This window comes from Meleagris gallopavo, chromosome 13, assembly GCF_905368555.1.
Source record: "Meleagris gallopavo chromosome 13, MGAL_WU_HG_1.1, whole genome shotgun sequence".
NCBI lineage: Eukaryota > Metazoa > Chordata > Aves > Galliformes > Phasianidae > Meleagris > Meleagris gallopavo.
In genome coordinates, this window is record NC_139416.1 from 8,080,001 (window position 1) to 8,102,500 (window position 22,500).

General features: G+C 37.6%; 1 protein-coding gene across 5 annotated transcripts in view; it reads left to right on the plus strand.

Annotated features, from left to right (window-relative positions):
* Positions 1 to 22,500, plus strand: part of ZNF536 (zinc finger protein 536) — a 327,986-nt gene that overhangs the window by 50,474 nt on the left and 255,012 nt on the right. For all 5 annotated transcript variants that reach the window (XM_085234868.1, XM_085234871.1, XM_085234867.1 and 2 more), the window contains exons 2-3: positions 1,902 to 1,981; positions 13,780 to 13,850. The gene's annotated coding sequence lies outside the window, so the exon portion shown is untranslated. The remainder of the gene's footprint in view (positions 1 to 1,901; positions 1,982 to 13,779; positions 13,851 to 22,500) is intronic.

Consider the following 22,500-nt stretch of genomic DNA (forward strand, 5'->3'; position numbering starts at 1 on the left):
TACGGGCCTGTATAAATGGGACCCTAATCCTGTATAGACAGGATTTTGCATTTGGGAAAAGGAAATCTGATGCCAGGGTGTTTTCTTAACCATTTCCCAGCTGTTTTCATTTCCTCCAGCGAGTGCCTTGGGCTTGGCTTGGCTGCCCTTTGCCTTCTGTTGTAGCTGGGAGCCCCCTTATAAGCAGGGTGCCCAGCAGTAGGGGTTTGCACTTGCTCAGTGGCCACTGTGGTCAGTGCTGCTTGATGTGTAATGGGAAGCTGGCCTTTGCTTTTCAGGGCTTATAATTCAACTACAAAACTAGAGATGATTGGTTTGTAAGAGAAAACCAGGCATTGGAAAAGAGCAAAAAAGAAATGTGTTCCTACGCGTGAGAAACAGTGGTGATGGTAAACCAGATGTCTGTTGAATATTTGGCAGTTAACTGTGGAAATATGACTTATAAAGGAGGGGCTTGAATCCTTTACTGGGGTAATTCTCCTATGCGAGTTACGTGGCAGAATTATCGCTTGGAAAACATTTCAAAGAGTGTAAGAAAGGCTGGTTCAGTCTACAAGAGAGGGGAAAGGAGAGGGGATCAGGCAACATCGTGGCAGACCATTGAGGTGAAAATAAATAGCGTGGGCTTGGTATAGTGGGAAAGCCAAGTAGTGAGAAGAGGTGGTGGCATGAACAGAGTAGGATATTTTGGATATGTTTTGCTTTGAATGTGGTCTGGACAAAGATGCATGGAAGTGTTTTATCAGTGTTGCACTAGTGCACGATTGCTTAGTTGGGAACTCCGAATTTGCAGAACTATTTGATATTGTTTTAGTCATCGATAAGAGCCCTCAGAGTTGTTGTTTGTCCTTCAAGTCAACAAATGGCATTGCCTAACAGTGTGATGCTGTCAGTGCAGCCTGAGCTGAACCAGTCACAATAAATGGCCAAGCTCTTAATCGCTTCCCACAGCTGGTGAAGATGCAGATGTGTGCACTGAGGACTGCAGGCAGCAATGGGGGGCTCGGCCGTGGGGCCAGCAGCTCCCCAGTAGCTGTGTGCAGGAGGTGAAGCCCAGTGGCTGTGCTGCTTGAACTCCAGCCTCGGAGCCACAGACAGCTGTATGGAACAGTTTGGTTGATGTAGATGTACAAAGCGTATTCTTTGGAAATGACCTTTAATTTCATTTGTTAGACACACATAGGAACAAACATAGTTAGAATTCTCAGTCATAAATTCTTCAGATTATAGCTTCAGCCCAGTGAACTTTATTTTGCTCTAAGAATGCCCTTTGTTTTTGTTTCTTTTTTGCTTACTAATGTAATGGCTCTAAATTCACTACTGGCAAATATCTTGGAAGTATTCTGGCTTGGCTTTTACTGCTGGCTCTTATCTCTTTTAAGTGGGGTTTATTAGATGAGATCATCTACAAAGGACTTATTTCTGTTATAAAATGGAATTAAAAAAAAAAAAGTAAAAATACAGTTAGTAGCTGTTCCCTTTTTACTCCCTTCGAAAGATTAGAATATCAATGTCAAAGAGAATAACTGGGTTTCTGGAGTATGCTATGCAACTTTTGTTTTATCCTGTTTTGTCCTCTTTTGCTGCACTGTCTAGGGGAAAGGATCAGAAGAATTTCATTCTGTTCCTCAGTATTATCTTGAGGAGAGGTTTTCCCTCTCAAAACAATCCAGAACTGAAAGAACTTTTCAGTTCCCAAAATGAAATGGCCACCAAACAAGTACATTATGAAGGCTTAAAAAATAAAAGGTGTTAATCCCATTAATATTCTGATTCTCAATACTCTCTGCTGCTCTGTAGATTGTCAGCTTGAGGGGGCATTGTAATATTTTAGCATAAATGTCTGAATCAAACATCAAGTTTTGACATTAGTAAATTTCTAACAGGTTTTATTTTTACAGTTACGACCTTCAGTACCTTTCCTGTGTCTTTTAAGGATTTCCTCAGCCAGGGAACACCTTCGTTGTTTTAAGAGTAACTGGTAAGAAAACTTATTTGTTATCATAACATTTTCTTTACTTATGCATCTGAATTTTTAGGTTTTTTTCTCTCCCGTATTAAGAAGTACATAAAAATGAGATACCTAAATTAGGTTTTAAAATCTATTCTCACATGGTTTTGTTTTTTTCTTTACATCTTCAAAAATACTATGTTTCTGCCTTTAGGAAAACTCTTCATAGCAGTTCGTTTGGGTGTCATTAGCTACAAATAGATTTTTGAAGAAAAAATCTGCTGGTAAAATCATGAGCATTCATCTTATACAGTTGATATCTAATAATTGTATTAGGGATGAATCATCATTTATTACTTTATCATCAGACTGATGATTTAAATAAAAACATCCATGACACTTGTGATTAAATCCATTTTATCACTTTTTCATGTTTTTTTTCCAGAAGTTCAATAGAATATCTCACGCATATTATTAAGAACCATCTTCTGTTGTGTATTAGCATGAGAAGAACATCCATGAAAATCAGTGGGTGGAGGGGTGTACTACATTACATATATGATTTTCCTCTGAGCTATTCCCATGCAGTAGAAGAGGAGCTCCTGTAAAGCCTGAGAAACCAGATTGGTGTGGAAATCAGTGTGAAATCAGAATTGGGTTATTTGGCCCCGAGTTTGAAAGAAAAGCCTACCTTCCTAGGAAATAACCAATAATTAATTCTACATTCCACACGCATTAATTGATTCTTAAATCAAAATTTCTGGTAGCTTCTGCTTCTAAATCAAATTCTTATGTTATTTCTTTATTACAACTGTTATACTGGATTGTCCACTCATTTTTATATCATGTGAATCAGTGGAAACTGATTCAGAGGAATGGTGCTGATTTATAGTGTATGTAAGTGAGAGGATATTCAGGCGTACTAAAGCTCCAGTACTGCAAACGCATAAGCAGGTATTGAATTACTAATGCTAATGGAATTACTCACGTGAGTAAAGTTAAGCGTGGATGTAAGTGTTTTCAGGATTGATGTCTGTACTTAGGAATTTATATCATTTAAGAATACAGCTCACAATTTTTAAAACTTACTAATTGAATGTGAGCTACTGGATCTTTTTCTGGACAGCTGACTCCACCAGAATTACAGTGACTCGATTCTAGAACAATTCCATCTGCTTCAGATAAGATATGTGGATTTTTAAATCTGCAGATAAGAATTAAGTCTGACCAATTCACTTCACCGATCCCTACTAATATCAGGAAATACTTGAAAGAGTAAAGGAGAAGCACAGAACTGGACAATTAGTAATACAAATGTTTTCAATCAAATAGTTAAATAGCTCAGCAAAGATGTGGTTCATTTTGCAACAGTGTTTGGAATCCAAATAAAACCATCTGAGAGATGTGCTGTTTGTTGTGATGTTAGCCCAGAAAATAAAACTCTCAGTGTGTCTCAAATTTCAAGGAGGTGTCACAAAGCCCTTACAGTTTTTAAAGAAATAAAATAAACACCACAAAACCCAAAGACAGAACTCCAAACCCGCAAGCCTAAAATGCGTATGCAGAAGCTCATAATTTATTCTGATTAACAAAGCTTACCTTTCTCTTGACCATACCCCATAGAGGTCATCATGTAAACTATTTAAATTGATAGTAATATTATGCATCACAAAATTAATTTTATATTGTATACAATTTTTATTGTGACTTTATCTTGTTTCGAAAGTGCTTACTTTCTGATTTTGTGGATATTACTGACTGGATTACTTTTATTTTGGTTTTTACACAACAGTTATATTAGAAATTTGCTGTTTTATTCTTACCTTCTTAGTAAAAATCCTTTTATCACACAATGGGTAATTTATATCCATTACCAGCCCTTTCAATCCTTTTCAGTGGTGCTGTCAGTGCCTTTGGCACAGTAATGATTAATGTGATCTAATAATAGTGTGCCATTATATTACCTTAGTAAAACATGTACCAACATCCTATTCAGATCTACCAAATTCATAGCTTCCTATAATATTTTTGTTGAAAGACAGGATTACTATTTTTCAAAGCTGTTTTTTTTTTTTTTGCCTTTAACATATTTAATGAAATTCACAATTCTTTGCCATGGTAATCTTTGTGCATGTGTTTGGGCTTGATGGGTGAATTTTATATCATTCTGCATTATTATGATTTGTTAGGCAAATTGTTTGACACGTAAAAAGAGATGTGCATTACATTGTTTTGTTAAGGGCGTATTTTAAGCATTCAGTACCTTCTGATTATTCTCCTATATTTATCATAGGAGATGTATTTAAATTTCAGTACACAAGAATAAGCATTTGGGTTAAAATATGTCTTTCTGTATTCTAACCCAGATAGTGCCACATCCTACAGGAGGCAAGGTCGATGCTGCTCTGCCCAGCAGTGCCACTTTCTGTTACAGTGCCTTTGCTGTGGTGCTCTCTGTTCAGCGTTTCCTTAATTTGGTGCCAACAGAAGCATGCAGAATGGTGCCCAACTGTGAGTTGGAAACTGGGATCGTGCAGTGCAATGTCTGTTGTTTTCAATCCAAGATATACGTGTTCAAAAACCAAATTCAGATACACGTACCATGTACTTGAGGTTCGAGCAGATACAGCATTGCTTGACCCCAAACTCCAGTTGTCAGTAGTACCAGTTCTGCCAGGAGAGGCACAATTATCCAGAGGGTGCATTTTTTGCAGCATGAAATGGAGTGTTGTTAGGGCTGTGTATGTATGATGGCTTTCTGGTCATTCTGCTTCCATACCTGATGCAATGTGAGTTTGCTGCTGCTGCTCTTGCACAGATTCCTCAGTCCCCTGCAAGACAAGGGACTTGAGCCATGAATAGTGGGTTCGTCTATTTGATACTGCTCCTAATCAACGTGGCTGAGGAGTTTGGATAACACTGCATCCTTCCAAAGCATCTTAAATCTTTATCACCTAACGATGTCATTATTGTAGTCAGGGAGTCACATACTTAGCACTGTCTCGGTAAAATCAAAATGAAATGGCATGTCCGCATCTTAACTCTGCTCGTGATGTTCTGTTAAATACATACTCTTACAGTTTCATCGTATCACAATAAATAATGAATGAGAAAAATATTTTAATCTTGTCAATATCAGCAATGTCTAAAAACAAGGAAAGTGTGTGTATGCATTTATGTGGATTCCTTATTTGATTTAGGTTAAGCAATTCAGCTGTAACATGATTTGAAATATGCAATCAATGTAAACGAAGAAAAATATTTTGAATGCAGTGTATAAACCATGTGGTTCCTTAGACATATTTTTAGGAAAAGAAAAAAAGATGATGATTGTCATGCCATATAACAATAATGCTACTGGAAATATATGCAGCAGCTTTATTTTCTGTCACGGTGAAGACAATCTTAAGCCTTGGTCATTTAAATCAAAGATGTTCTCATCTCTTCTGTGTAGCTGATTCTTCGTGACATAACAAGAAATGAGGGGGATAAGGGGTAATAAGGCCTGAAATCTTGGCTTAACGTTGTATTCAAAATGTATAAAGCAAGTTCAAAAAGATACTTCCCTGGTTTTAGTAGTAAATATTTATTAAACAGAAAAACCTTTCATGAAGTACTCTCCAAAATGACTTTACTAATGGAGCTATAATTCGTTAAAGATCTAGAAGGGTTGTAACAGTCTTGAATTAGAGATGCCTTCGGTTGTCCTGTAAGTCGCTGGACTGTCTGTTGGGCAGACTGCCTTACATCCTACTGATTTGTTACTCCTGGATACTGTAGGTCTACCAACCAGAGAGCCAAGCTGGACAGCATACAGATAGGTTTTGTGTTTTTTTTAAACTAAGAATAGAATGATCAGTCTCTTCCATTTCTTTGCATGCAACCTCAAGTAGATGTAGTTGAGTGCAGAATAGGCTTTTCCATGGTCTGAAGCATTTCAGAGCTATCTCCTCTGTTGTTCCTTTCACTGGGAGACTGAATGAAGTGCATGAGGCACTGGCTTCCATGGGGGAATTTTGTGCCTGTTTCTTCAGTGAAGTAGTATTAGAAGTCAGTGAACTGGCCAGTGAAGAATTATTTCATCTGCACATCTTTCCATCTTCGTTCTGCTGGGATAGATGCTCTTACGTGTTGTCTCTGGGAGAATGACTGGCTAGGAAGAGGGAGAAGATGGTCCTGGTGCAGCTGTATGAGCTGTTAAACAGGATGATTACAATTCCCTGTCCTTGCTTTGGTTCCTGTCTGTATTGCTGTTTTGTAATCTTTAACACACTTGGGTAGACTAGTGTTGCTCTGACGTGAAGGCCTTTCAGAAAGCAGAAAAATAAATTCCTAATTTTGGAAGACAGAATAGCACAAGAGGAGAGTATCTTATTATTTATTTTTTTAAAGTCTAACTATGTCTCCTTTGAGGCCGTCAGATCAATGAGTAGAAGTGGTGACTGATAATTCTTGGGTTATATCACTAGCCACTGAATTACTCTGTGACTTTAGTAATGAAACATAAATGTTCTTTTGGTTCCCCAGTGGGCATAATACCATTTACCTGTCTCAAGAATGCTTTGTAATTTAATTAACAGTTGGAGTGCTCTTTGAGATCCTTAGCTAAAAGCAGGAAAAATGAGTTGGTTGTTACAAAAATCCCAATTTATCCCCATTTAAAAAAAAAAATTACACTTTTCCTTGAATTTTTCATACCTCAGATAATGCTTGATAGGGGTTTGGGGCTTTGTTCTTACTGGTCCTTGGAGTCGCTTATTGTTAGTGATTTGCATAGGTGCAGTATCGGTATTACGATTTGTTCAATGGCTCATAAATTACCAGTCTTGAGGGGGGAACTTGAGTTGTGCTAGAAAAGTTCTGCATTATTCTTTATCAGATATTTCTTATTGTTTTAGGGGAATATTTCCTAATTCTCAATTGTTCGCTGTCCGTAATAGCTTCCTTTTAGCTTTGTCAAGTATGCTGGTATCTTGCTGATAAATTACACAGGACTGTACTGTTGTAACTACAGCTATTCAACAGTCAGATAATTGCCACGTCCTGTTGTGGCCGGATTGCTGACCACTGACCAAACCAAGTATTTCCTTTGTATAGGCAATCCCTGTCTTTAAGTATGCACCAATCTCCCTTCGGAGTGATTCAAATATTTCATTGTGCATACACTTCTGTTTGAATACATGCATTTGTAAGCTAGTAGTTAAGAGGGTAGTTCAGAGGGAGACTTGATTATTTTTTTTTCTTGCGTTCTCCTCTGACCTCCAGTGAAGGACTTTATTAAGAGAAGCAGGAACACCTGCAGCAAGCAAGCTGCACCTTCAATTCATCCACATTTTCAGTCTTGTTTTGCAAACAGCCAGACATCTCTCTCTAGAATCATAAACCCCACCTCTTTGCTCCCAGGTACCTAATTCACTCTCATATTTTTTCTTAGCAGCTCTAGGCATTCATCTGGGGTTAGCTGCCTACCACTCAACTTTCTTTTCGAGGCTATGGAAACATAGCACGTTTACCTGGATACAGCTAGGCTCGATTTAAGCTTCTCTGGAAAAACATACATGTTCACACATCTCCCCCCTTTTTAATCTACTTTCTGCCACTAAAAGGAGTTTAAACAGTCTTTCAGATTAGCAAATAATCTTAACAAGCATCTTACAGCTAGCAAAAATGTTGCACACCTTTTTGTACACAGCCTTGATGAAACATCTCAAAGTTATGCTAAGCAAGTCTGCCATTCCCTTCTGGTATTAAATATGTCATTATCTTGAAGTTTTAAGTTGTGCTATTTGTGTAATAGCACATAATAACACCTACAAGGGAGTTTGTATCTTATTTTTTTTCTTCATCTCCTTCAGCAGTTGTTTCCAAGAGCCCCTTTGGCCTTGCTTTGATAATTTAAATAGACAGTCAGCTGCATCTGAATGAAACGGAGGACTGTCTGCCTTTCAGCTTTCTTGGAGATCAAGGAAGGCCAGTATGGCTCAAGCGATCTGTCACTTCTTTTCAAATAAGAGAATAAGAGTCTGAGAAAACAGACACAATTAATAGAATTTGTTAACCTTTTTTTTTTTCTGACTCCACACCTGACTTGCTGTCCTCCTTTATTTGTACTTTTTATTTTATACCAGATCTTATTGCATAGTATTTGCAGGGAAAATGGAACAGGAGATGCTTGTGAAGTTCGTACTTCTGCACAGCTGCAGGGACAGGTAGCAATGCCAGGGAAAAGTGTGAATGTGCAGCAGTGATATTGACATTTGTGCCTGTACAAATAGAATAGAATAGTTCTGTCAGAAGGGACGTACAAAGACAGAGTTCAACCTGACCAGGTCAGGATAGTTTGCTTTGACAAGAGGTGAAAATGTGCAACTTCTAATGCTCAGTTAAAAAGTGATACGCTTATCTTCCTTTATCCCTCATGCTTCCTCCAGAATATTACATTTTTACTGAAAGTCTGGCTGCATGAAAAATAGAGCCCATCTTAACTCTCTGAATAGTGATCTCGAGTGTTGCTTTGAATGGACATTGTCCTGTGCTAAGCGCTGGAGGAAAATTCTTGTGTTGCTTTTTTTTCCTGTGGGTAACTGTGCATTGCATAGTTGACCAAATATGCCAAGGCTATGGAAAAAGAGAAAATGGCAAGATGACTATTTCCCAAAAACAGTAAACACACATTGCAGCCTGCAGTTCTTATTTGAGAATGCATGATTTTACTTTTTGAATAACTACTGTATTTTAACAATAGGCATCAAGTGGTTGCTATGTGATACACAACAGTGTTTTTCATGAACTTTTGGCTGCTGAATAAGCTCAGCAAATATGGGTTCTTACCCTTTTAGTTTTCTGGGTCAATTCATTTTGCACAAAGGAGAGAATGATAATTTGAGTTGTAGGCAGAGAATGTTTTCTTCACATGGCAGGAAAGATGAAAGCTGTTTTTATTTGATTTCTTTTTAAATTAAAAATTATAATTCTTTATGGAGTTACAAATAATTATCTTATTACTAAAGGCATCCTGTGAGCTTGTTACAGAGTATCTCTGTAAAATAATTGCGCTTTTAGTCACTGCACACTAAAAGTGGGGAGCAAGAAGGGGAAAAATTAAGAATATAAGCACACATACAGCATGTATATGTGTGGAAAAAAATAGTGTTTTTATTGCCCCAGAATTAAAGACCTAGGCAAAAGCTTTTTGTCTGCTGGGTGGTGCTGGCCAATTACAGACTGTATCATGGTGTTTTCTGAGCTGCTTTTTCCCTCTCTAAACGCTCAGTCCTTTCCTACTTGTAGATTGATAGGATCAAGTCTATCAGATTTAGTTGGCTTCCTGATGGGGCACCATATTGGGGCTGCTTTCATGATCTTATCTCCTGTTCTTCTGTTGTTGGAATCCCATTGAGAAGGGTTTCTGAGAACTTCAGCCTGTGCATATAAAACCTGTGTGAGAGAAGGACTGGCACCCTGAGATGCCAGGAGAGACAGGTGAGGCAGCAGGAGAACAGTCTGATGCCAGTGATTACACCACTGCTACACAGGGTTATTGGCAGTTTATGTGGGAGGGGGAGAAAGCAGGGATGATTTGGGGGGGGAGAAGAGGAGGGAGTTGAGAACAGGGGCAAGAAAACCATATGAGTTATCCACGGGAAGGGAGAGGTATTTATGGCTGTGCAAAGATATATGAGAATGTGCTTAAGTTTTTTTTCTTAATGCAAGGACCTAATTTATTTTTAATTAGCTTCAGAAATAAACATGGTCACAGGGAAGTTTAGGAAGATTTTGGTGTTGGAAGGGAAGAGAATGGGTGTTTGGTTCAGAGGCAAATGAAAGTGAGAAGAATGGTTTTGGGGGAAGGTTAATTGCATTTAAAAAATCAAGTTTGGGATAGGGTGAGCAAAGAGCTCTAAGTTAGGGTAGGACAGTCAGAAGACCATTGTGCTCTTCTGCTAGGCATTTCTCAGCTGAGACCTCTTCTGTTCTGCACTGGGTAAACAGGACTCCAAATTCATGAAAATCATCTATTTGGCAAATTCAGCAAAGCCATTTCTGCTCAGTTATTGAGTCAAAGATTCCGAGTCTTTATCAACCAGCAAAGCATGTGTTTTAGCTTTCTTAGAGCATTTTCTTACAGAGAAGAATCAAGGAAGGTTTCAATATATTCCAGGTAATGGAGTCCAGACTATCTTCATAAAACTGTTTCTTCCTCAGTGACCTTGCCAAAAGCTGCTGTTGCCTCTTTTGGTTAGGGTCATTCCAAATGCAGCTTTGAAGTATGTACCTTTTCTCTTCTGTATCAAAAACTGTCCTACTTTCCCCACCCCACCTCCCCAAAAGCTAATCCCAAATTATGATTACAGTGATTGCTTGCTCAAAGAGAAAAAAAATCTTTCATATATATACCTTTATTCTATCCCTTAGAAACTTCATTTGAAGCATTTATTTTTGGGATGATTTTCCTTCTCAAAGTCATATCAGACACAAAGCTATCTTCAGGGCTATTTCTTCTAGTTCACTGGACAGCTGTTCTGCCTGAAAAGAAAGAAAAGATCATGTATCAATCAAAGACTTCAGGAGAAACCATATGCTCTTTAATAGGAAAATCCTGTATCTGACTTCTTGATCTTCTGACTTCTGGTTTCTTGATTTGGAGAAAATTGAGAGGTTAATTTTGATATATTTTGCAAAATATCTGTTGATTTACTCTATTTTCAGTGTTTCTTTTGTGTATCTTGATACCTGGAAGCAATTATGAACTACTTTTCACTGGTGGCAGTGTTTTCTACCTGTGTGACTTGATCAATCCTCATCTGAATGTCACTATAGGCAGAAATTAGTGCTACTTAGCAGAAGAAAGGCTCTTACCTTCACTTAACTTTGCTGAACTTGTGATTTCTGGTGGAAAGGCACTAAAGATTTGAAGGAGATGCCCAAGCTGCAGCCTCCTTAACTAATACAGATGTCTGTATTTATTCACCATTCTGCAGTTCGGCAGCTTGGTTCCAATGAAATAACTAGCAAGTAGTAACTTCCTTTTTTGTTAATTAATTTATTGCTAATCACGCGTTTAATGTAGTCTGTGATGCTAATTTATAGAAGATTTGAAGTACATTAAAAATTCCTTTTTTTTTTTGAGTCCTTTTTTTGCTTTACTAAATGTGTATATAAGCAACACAATTTAAATTAGTGTGTATCCTTTCATCTGCAAGTATGAGTTGAAACACAAGTAAATGGAGATGCTATGCTTTTAGCAGGGATTACCTTCCAGAGTGGAAACTTCATCTCTGATAGAGGGTTTTCTGACTGCTCTGGATATGAGAGGATGTTTAAGCAGCATGGAGCAGCATGGTGCAGGTAAACTGGAACCAAGCTGAAGTCTGCATAGAGACACAGTAGCTCAGGGGAACTTTAAAGCTAACTTAGACTTTTTTTTTGGTGAACAAAAACAAAGAAACAAACAAAAACAACAAAAATTCCCAAGGTTTCTGTAACCACCTCTTGGTGCTCTACAAAGATGTTGTTAGGAGTTCATTGCATGTTTCTGCTTTGTTAGAATTTGATGGTAATGTCAGATACTGGCTAATGCGGGACTCAGCAATGCACAGAGGTGAGATATTTTGATGTAGATTCTTGCTGAAAGAGACCCTTCATTCTCAAAGCTGGCAGACATTGACTTGCATAAGGCTTTGCAAGGGCTGGCTTGACTGGATGTGGGACTGCAAGAGAACTTAAAGCACAATGCAGATAATTACACAGTGAAAAAGAGGCCATGAGAAGATGTGTCACCATAATTGCAGTAAATTCTTGTATTCACACATCCCTAAGGTAGTCCCAATGCAAAATTCCCCAAGAAAAAGGGATGTATTGATTTTTAGCAGATCTTGGATCATATCGCTTGCCATTTTGGATCAAAATATTGGACCATCAGCTTCCACTGATTATGGCCAGGTGCAGAAGATTTAGAGGAAGTGACAAGAAACCTGTGCTCAGTCATTGTAGGATAAGCTCTCTTTAAGGCTGTTATAATTATAAGCAAGACACGTGGCCACTGTGTACAACCTGATAGTTCCAAACCAAGGAAAAGAGTGGAGATGATTTAATTCTCTTTTGCTTTGAAATAAAGGAAGATCGGTTTTATTTAATCAATAGACTTTAGGGTTTGATGTATGGATGAAAACTTAGAATCAGTGAAATAATATTTCTGGTTAAGTACTTCTCATCAGGAACTTGTTTGACCTGTGGGCTGCTTCATTTTTTAAACTCAGATGTCTCTATTATAGAGCTGGAAAGATTGTTACAGTGCCAGCATGGGAAGCGTGTGCCTTAATATGGATGCATCTTGTAGGAAAGAAGATAAACCTTTCTCTTTGTACACAGACGCATACATGATTTATCAAACATATTGTATTACTCTGTCTTTACAGTAAAACGTACAGTGGATGTGAATTACTCTATCTGTGTAGGATTAGAAACTCTGATGTTCTGTCTTGTATTTGAGAAGAGGATTACTCTATAGATAATGTGCAGATAATGTGCTTTTAGTGAAGTGCTGCAGCTTAAGGACAGCAGAATCAACTTCCTTGAGGTAGAAGGAAAAGGAATTGGTATGGAACAATATGGTGTTGTTGACCACACGTAGGAATTTAGAGACGTAATCAAAGCGTATCACTGCAAATTTCCTGACTAATCATTTTTTCAGTCATTGTAAAATGATCATTTGATTACAAAAAAATAATGCATTGTAAATGCTGAGTACCTTGAAATTCACCAATTTTATTGCTTGTGTGATTGGCAGCATTAAATGCCAGCAGCTCATTTAAGTAGCAAACATCTGTACATTATTATTTAGGGATTTTTTTCATCTGTTGATTTTAGAAATGAGGATTTTATGAGTCCTTGTGTGCATAGTTGTGTATTACTTATGTACAAAAACAGTCAGCTGTGAAAGATCATTCCTAAAGCATCCCATGTATAGTTTTGTGAATAAGGTACCAAGTGAACAGTCTGCAAAGCAATAAGGCATACAGTGCATTTGATTTTAGGTGTGGCAGCAGCATCTCTGATTTCATAACAGTGGGAGTAACATGACAGTTCAAAAGCACAGTGCGAAGATTTTCTATACGCAGCAATGTAAATTCTTAAAATAACAATGTAACTTTTACGTTTCTTACTGGATATCAGGGTAATCCAATTTAGAACAATTTAGTCTCAATGGGTAAAAATAGAAGATACATCACGGTGGTGCATGTATAATACATTAATTTTTATTAGTGAGTTATGAAGATGTGCAACTCAGGACCTAGGATAAACATCATCTGCCTTGATTAATCCGTTATGCTGTGGCACATGCGTGTCATTTTTATTATCCTAAAAAAAACCAAACCCAAACAAATACTGCACAATCCCCAAAGCAAAACAAACAAACAAACAAAAACCAAACCAAAACAAAGAACCCCACCAAAACTCCAGAACAGCAACAAAATCTGTTGCTTTAATATACCAAATGCAGCATTATAGATAGATGTCTGTAGTTGTCTATGGTTTCTAAAGCAGCACATACAGAACTACTATGAACTCCTTTCCTCTTCTGGGTTATCTTACAGCCAAGGCTCTCCTTTTCACCCCAGATTCCCAGAAAAATAGTTGTAGTTGTTGAAACTCTTAATTTCTGGATGAATGTTGGCAAGATGTCCACTTTTGACCCCATAGCTGCAGCTTGTGAAGTTATTCTCTTTGGCTCTGAGCATGGGTGGGTGTCATATTTAACTGCAGAGTTTTATTTACAGATAGGGATGAATATTACTCTTGTAATTATAAATATTTTGCATTTACAGTAAAGAATCTGCAAGAGCTTCCATCATCCATCGATAGAAGAATTAAACTTCGCTGCACTCCAGCTAGCTAGGTAAGTTGCATTAGCCTGCAGATCAGAGTAGCTGTGATGTAGGAAGGAGGGGTGGGCGTTTTTTAAGGCCTGCCACTGACAGACCCGTCAATGGCACATCTTGGAATAGATACCAGGTCTCTCACTTCCCGTTCCTTGACTTATTCTCAACACTGTGCATCTATTTGATTACATAATAGGGGAATTACCTTCCTGAAATGTTGTTTCATCTCATATTTATGTGGTGGAAGTGGGTGCAGAAACAATTGCTTGCAACTTGCCCACTAAACCATATTGGAATTTCCTTATGTAAAACGTCTGAAGTTCTATGAATGCATGCTTTGTGTGCCCAAGAGCAACTGATCTTTAAGATATCTATGTGAATACATTTTAATATGATTTTACAATGTTAAGCTATCAGTCACAATCTGTCATTTCTGAAATCTGATACTAATAGAATTTAGTATTTGCTGTTTTACATTGGAATAAGTATAGACATAAAACAGCATAAAACAAAACAACGAAAAAATCAAATCAGAGATAATTGTATATTGAAGACATTAAATTTAATATAAATTAGCACAATAAAAGAATATGTTTTTCTGCTATCTCAGCATTAGAAAATTAGAAGAATCGCACTGCTTTTCTCCATATGTCTGTGTCACCAGGTTGTTATTTCTTTTGTTTAGTCATATAATAGGATGTGTTGAGACATATTATTCTCAACTTGTGTAACAGCCTACAAATACTGATTGCAGTTTGAGCTTGTTATGGAAAAGTATTGCCCTGTGGATTGAGAAAATGACCAACAGCGGACTATAATCTATGAAGCTGAGAGTGAAATTGCCAACTAGAGGTCATTTTTCAAACCAAGGGGCAATACTTTTCTACTATAAACTGAATATTACAGTCAGTATATGTTTTATTAAACCATTTCAGAAACTTGGGAGCAGTTTCATTTAAACTTCTTGCTTGATGTGGCTCAGAGAACAGGCCCAGGGAAGCTCACAAAAGAGGCCTGGCATAGTATTTATAATAAATATTCTGTATACTCAGTAATTATGAAGGCTTTAAGGCCTTAATGGTGACTGGCCGTATCTTGCCACCATTCTGCATCCTTAGCAGCAATCGGAGTCATTAAGATTTATGCATAAAAATCAGTGCAGGCCACTGTTTCTCACTGTAATACTATGGCAAACTCAGGCTGGGCTACACAGGAAAGCCAATCATGGCTATTACTGTCTAAAAGATTAAAAGCACTTTTAAAAGCACTTTTTCCTTTTTCCATATCATTTCATTGCTTTACTTTCATACTGAAGAATGACAGTGATTTTTACGTTGTCTCTTAAATGGGGTGATTGCCTTATGTTTTGGTCAATAAGAGAGTTTCCATTCCAGAACAATAGAAATAACAATAAGATGGATGGATGAAGCAAAGCCTTTATCCTCCTCCTTTAACACACCTTGCACATCCGTAAAGAGTTCTGCCATCCCATGACTTGGGAACAGAGGTGCATTCTGCAGCCGTTGCGCTGAACGACTTTTACTGTTAGCAGATTGCCAGCACAAAATCCTTGGTGGACTTCAGATTTCAGGAAGTCACCAAAAGTTCTAGCCTCTCTGCAAAACAGGATGCAGGGGCCAGAGAGAAATGACACCTTAGGCAGAAAAGAGCTAAATAGCATATTTAACCTTTTTCTTGAGAATCCCTAATGGGAAAGGCTTTATTTGGAGTTCCTCATGTGACTCTTCCTGCTGAGCCTTTTCTGCATCCTTTGGTGTCAACCTGTTGCCTGTCTTGCAGGATTTCTAAATTTCTGGTTTTGGACAAAGTTGTCAGATTGACCTTGCGTGATTGACCATAAGCATGTCACAGTCCTATACTACTACAACGTCAACAGCAAGCATATCGAAGTCATTGCATGCCTAAGTTGCAAGTTCAGTGGTTGCGATTATGCAAATAGTGCATTCACATAACCATAATTAGAAATTTCTATCTGCACTTGCCAGATTAATGCACAGTTACAGCTGTAGCACGGGCAAATGAAGTGCAAAGATTTTTTTCTGTACTTTAGTGTTTAAAAACCAGACCTTACATCCATATGTATGTATATATTACACAGACACATGCATAATTTTCTAATGGTCATAATTTTTAAAGTCTACATAAAACTTCACCACCTGAGGAAGGGTGATGGATTGGAATAATAAAAAGTGGAACAGCAAAAGACCTGTTCTACATCTAGTCCATCTTCTGGATGTCTTAGGATTGTTCCCTGCAGGGTATTTACTAGTACTAAGTCCAGACCAGTCCCAAGCAGTGAAGTTCCCACTAAAGTTCCACAGGTATAATTCAAAGGATATTTTCCTGACACTTTTATTTTCAAGTCACCAGTTCACCACGTTATGTTTTTGAGGACTTTTCCAGTGTGTCTCTTCTCAATGCTTTCATACCTCCAAATATTTGTAAAATATTGCCATAAATTACTGGGGTATTGACTGTGCCCTTTTCTCTCAGCCTCAGCTAATAATACTCTAGTACTGGGCAGCTTTTTTTCCTCCCCCCCAAAAAAACCTCTCTTACAGACCAAAATACTGGGCTAAGTGAAGGTGATGCTTCTAAGTTACTTCTGCACATATTGTGTAATATACATAAACAGTCTCTCTATACGATTGTAGTCTGTGTTCAGTGCTAGGAGGATGTTGTTTAGAGGTCTGTCTGATTGTATCGGGCACTGTACAAACATATAATTAATCTCATTTTAAGAAATGCTAGCTTGAAGTTGAGTGTAGAAATATAGGGTTATTAGTTTCTAGAATGTTTTTATTATGCACTTTATAGTTTGATTGACAACTATTACTATTTTAAGATGACAGAACTAAAACTTATGCTGCTAGATAGCATCAAATATACTGTGTGCTAAGTAAACAGAAGCATGTGAGCAGGATAATATTTATTGTATGGTTATATAGCAACTCTGTAAGAGACTGGAGGGGAATTATTCTCCAAGAAGGATATTTGATACTTTACGCTCTTTAGAAATACAAACATTTTAGAAATGCAAACATAGAACTGACCTTTGCACCCTCTTTCTTCAGAGAAGCATGGAGGTTGGTTGGCTGACCTGGCTGGATTCTTCTCTAGAGCTTCCTTCCATGCTTCATGTTCTTCCCTTCTTTGATTAACTGTGAAGGAGAGGAATAGGATGAAATTGCTCCAATATGAATTTTATAACTCTTCTACTTTCCTGTTAGGTTTGAGAGCAGAGCCTTGCAGCTCTGACCAAAATGTGTGGTGAACACTTCATAGGCAGTCATCGTCCCAGGGAGCCTGGCCATTTAGGCAGATGGAGGACTGGAGGGGAGAGAGGCACAGTCAGGAGAAGTGTTGTGGGGTGCAGCAGGAGAAGGATGGCGCCATGGCTGCCAAGTCAGGGGCAGTTTTTCAGTTGGCGCAAAAAAAATCAGTATTAATTTTAACTGAATAAATACTAATTTTGTTTCCAGGACAAAAAGAATAGTTAGTATAAAGAATGTGTAAATTTCCTGTGTATTTCTAGTGAATATTTAATATAATGCAATTAGAGGTTGGCTAAGAATTATATGGCTTTTAAAAACCAACAAATAAATGGACTCCTGTTTTCATGATATGATTCACTCATCTAAAATTACTTCTGAAATTCGAGTTAAAAAGCAAGATCTGAAATGCTCAAAACCTGTTTCAGAACGTTGTGTTTATGCTCAGTATGCATCACCTGGGCTCAGGGTGGGACACCAGAGGTGTGCATCTTGCATATATATATCAACCCATATAAACACTGCAATCTAAATTAACATGGCATTAATTAAGAATTAGGAAGACTTTTTTTTCCAATAATAACTGTTTTGCATCAAAGTATGTGGCTTAGTGTTGCAGAAGGTTTGTCAGACACAATTATATTATGCAAAAGTACTTGGTTTACCTGATGTTAAACTCCTATATCTAGAAGGAATACAGCTATGTCAATTTGGTGTTCTGCTTGGGCTAATTTATCTTAATTTAGATTTAGCCTGACTATTCCAATGCAGTACTACATGAAACTCTTTAGTAAAAGAAACTCAGACAAGCAACTCTTCAAATCATTCTCAATTCAGGGTTTTGTAAATACATGACCAAGAATAACTGCTTGTGTCCTTTGCACAGCATCAATGCAAGTAGCTGTAAAATCACAAAATAATATCATTAGACAATTGTTTTTGGCAAACTTGGATTAACTGGGTAAGAGAAGGAGAACCAGTGGGGTTGATATAGATCACTGTTATTTACTCGCTTGGGTAAATTAATTTTTCCAGTAATTAAGACCAAAAGTACCCCAAGTGTGGGGTGTTTTTTCCTTTTCCCTCAGCATGCCTTTATGTACAGTAAAATGAGTACCTGACTCATAATGGGGCTACTAGGCAGTGCTTCTGAATAGTCGCAGTTTCAAACTGAAATTGCAATCTTTAAACACAAAAAGTATTAAGGAAAACTAAAAAGTCAAGTAGAAATTATTATGAACTTGTCTGGTCATGTTTAGCGTTTATTCCTAAAGTATAATGCATCATGTACTTCATTGTTGGAAAGTTCTCTTTCGGACTGTAATATCCTCTTCCCTCTTAAGTAGTTGACTGTTGCAGCATCCTTTGTATTTGCTTCAGCTTTTTACTATACATGCCAGTGGTTTTCTTACTGACTTGTGCTTGGCATCAGGCTGATGCCATTAAAAAAATGCCAGTCTTAAAAATGCTCGTTTTTGAATCTTGATTGGTGAGTGTGCTGATGGTGCTGATGGAAGTACAATTTGCAAATAGCAGTTCTTGTCAATCACAGCGATGTGCCGCTGTGTCTTACGTACTTATGAGTAAGTTGTAACCAATCCTGTTACCTGTTTCTAAGCCCTTCTCATCCATCTATGATGCTCGAGTTCCTCTCTTTTGGTCAATAATATTCACATTTCAGAATGATGCATCTAATGACTGGGCTCACTTTGAGGGCACAGTGCCACTTTATGATGGAATAAGGCGTCACAGTGTTTTAGATAAGTGAGTCAGTCAGCATGAGAAGAACAAAAACTTTGTATGGTGAAAAAGAAAATGGAGAGGAAGAGCTGTGCTACTGAGAAAGCAGCCCCTTGAAGGCTGTAAGTGAAGAAATGTCATCTGCATCATTTTCGGTTGGGTTGAGAGTGGTTTTATGGGATTTGTGATCACGTTACATGCTCCTTACGCCATTCAATTAATCTTTCTGTATTTTGCCTCCATGTTTCCCATGAAGTCCTCTAAAATATTGCAGTTGACTGCCCAGTGTACATTGCAGTGCTTTATTCTCAGATTCAGGAAGAACTCTCTCAGATGTTACTCAAACACACCTCACCTACAGTCTTGCATCACTGGGGTCATGGTTTAAATGCCCGTATGGTTTCCATTTGAGCATCTTTGTCTCCCAGAAGTTCAATTCTGTTCACAAGTGCTTGCTCAGGAATGGCATTGATATTCAAAAGGGGCTACAAATGCCTCAGAGATCAGATGAAAAATGTGTATATAGTGTATCTATGTATTGCATGTGGCAGCTAGGCATAGTAATGGAGTAATGCTTTAATATGTACAGTATATTTATTATACAGTCAAGTGGAAAAAAGTGGATGTTTCTGTTTATCAGTTCTTTTTTGTCTTGGGTGTTTCTATCTTTGACTGATACAAATATTTTGGAATCTAAACATATCTCCACAATACTGTTGTGTCTTTGTTCTGGATTTCTTTCATCTTAACTTATCAACACAGTATATGAGCCATTTTATCCTACAGTGTGATCATCATCCTAGTGTGTATTTGCTCATTAATGTCACGTTAAGATCTAAGGAAATATGAAAGAAGAAGTGGAATTTTTTTTTTTTTGTTTGTACTAATTTATTTCATACTAATAATAATGAAATAGGAAATCTATGGTACCATAGCTTTGAAACAATAATAATAATAAGAGTATACACACTTCCCCCAACTCTGTACTGCTCTAGGCTTACATTGGCTTAAATATTAGCACTCAAACATGACCTTAAAGCAAAAAATTGGAACAAGGTTCTCTCATTTTAACGGTAAATAATTGTTTTGGTATTTATTTAAATTATCATATTATTCTAACCCCTTAAAAAACAAATGTGTATACAATGCCCATTTAAACCTCTGTATTTTTTTCACTGATTGGATTTATTTTTTAACTCATTGCATAACTTCATCAGAGATCTTTTTTTCTGTATCTGATGTTCATATTTTGAAAAGAGAAAGTACCAGTAATAATTATAAGACAGTTTTGGTTGTTTTTTTTTTTTTGAAAACAAACTGGCTGTGCTTTTGTTAAATATGACCTTTTTCCCACAGAGTTACCCTAGAAGTATTTCAAGTTAATTTGTGTATTTAGAACAAACAATCCCTAACTAACAAAACTTTCTGGTTTTCAGCTAGAAACTGCAGTTTTCCTGGAAGGATGCAGACAGAGAGGGATGTGCGGGTATGTCATGGAGACCACAATTTACGCGTTAGGGTTTGGGTGTTTTGTCTAACGTAAGGTGTTGAAAATTCTCACAGTTGGAGCCCACTTCTCTCCACTGCCTGGACAGGGAGCCAGAAGTGGGACAGTCCTGGTCATGTGAAGCAAAAGATGTCCAAGTGGCGGCACGGGGTGAGTTATTAGGGCTGTGTTATGACATCAGTTCCTAAGGGGAGTGACGGGGCTCTCATTCTTGTCCTGAGAACGAGCAGTGTGGGATGTTTCCCATCTATCAGACCCTGACACGCCAGGGGAACTCGATGTGTGTGATGTTTTGGGAGGGTAGTCACAGGCTGAAGCAGTTCTGTGGACCGCTCTCATTCACAGCTGCTTATTATGTTTTGTCATTTCAAACGTCCCGCACATTCTCTGCTTGATTTTTATTTCTCAACATCCTTTTCCTTTTGTGAGGACAGATCATGATCCACTAACTCATTAAAAAAAAAAAAAATTGTGGTAAAAGCTTTTAATTTGGGAAACCAGATTTCCATCTGTATTATAGCTTTTGGAATTTTTCAGGGGGAACTGTGCAAATGTTTTGATGGAGTTGAAATGCCTATTTTACACCTGATGTTTTTAAATGATTATATGCTTTACTGTAATGTAGAATATGAAAATACAAATGACAGAATTTAAGGAAAGCATTGTGACCTCTCCAAAGTAAACATTTCCATATTGCAGTGTTTGTTTTGGACTATTTTGGGTAGGAACCAAATTGTCTGTGGAAGGTTTCCTTTTTAACTGATCAACCTATGGCAATGAATTTAGCAGTTCTGGCTCTTTTATTTCAGTCCTTTCTGAGAATCTTCTCTGCCTCTACTTGTTGCTTTCTTTGCTTTATTATTTTTAGGAAGTTTTCAGTCCTCTTCAGGCTCTTTCCCCAATAGCAGGAGGCACAGAGGTTTGTTTCGTTATTCCATATTCAGAATATGAGACGCAAAGCAGCCCACAGTCTAGTTACTGAGTTAGGTTTATTGCAGCAAGTTGGCATTGTAGGGCACATTCTTCCCAACATCTTGAAGCTTTTAGCAAGTCTTTTCTCTTATTTGAGAATTGACACAATTTGATTTCTGTTTACTGAGGAGTCAAATATTCCTGCAACACAGATTTGTGTTTTCCTAACCCTATTTTAGTGTACTTTCAATAATTTAGTGATCTCGTGTTTAATATTGCAGCTTTATTTACCACTTCGAGTGCTTGTTTGTTTTTTACACTAAAAATGATACCTTTCAGTAAATGAAAACCCATATTTCAGGCAACATTAGTAGTAGACAGTGCTTTTATTTGCATAAAACTCCTGGCAGAAAAACTTCAGGAAAGTAAAGGAATATTTTGTTCATGGACATATTTCAAGTTTGGCTTGTAATAATGAAATGTGTTGAGAGATGCTGCATTTCTCAGCCTGATGGATCAGATGTCTTCTTTATTGACGTACACTGTCAATGCAAACTTTCCCAAATTAACCAAATATGTTATTTCAAGGGGCTGACCTTCCAGCCTTGGCACTAGTGCTAAGAACATCAATTTAGTTACCAGTTAAGGTAGTCCTGACCTTTTTTTTATGAGAGTTTGTCTTTTTTATGCTTGCTACTGTATGCAAAGAACAAACTTACTGCACAAGAATTGACTGCAGTGCAGTTTGTCTCCCTGGCAATCGCGTTACCTTTCTCCTTTGAGAACAACTATTATTTTTTACAGATTGTTGACAACTCTGTAATTTATGATTAAAATGATCTTAATTGGAATATTTAAAATAGTTTTCTGAGGAGTTCAAATGTCTGCACAAAAAGTACCCTTTTGGAAGGCGGCCAGACTGAGCACACATTGAGGAGTGTGTAGCCCCCAAAACTGGGCATGTATGTACTCAGTCTGGACGTATGGAGAGAGGGGGGAAGCTTCCCTGATGTGGCTGAGGGGGCAAGTGCTGATCTCATGGGTGAAGCCTGATGTTAAAGCTGGGATGGTGGTTTGGGATGGAAACAGAGGGAAAAGACTTCTCCTTGATTTGGAAATGCAGGTGAGCTTCCTAGGGTGTTCTCAGTTTCAGATAAGTGCAGAGGAGGAAGGAAGGAATGGTCTTAAGGGTAACACAACTTGCCCTCTCCTGTT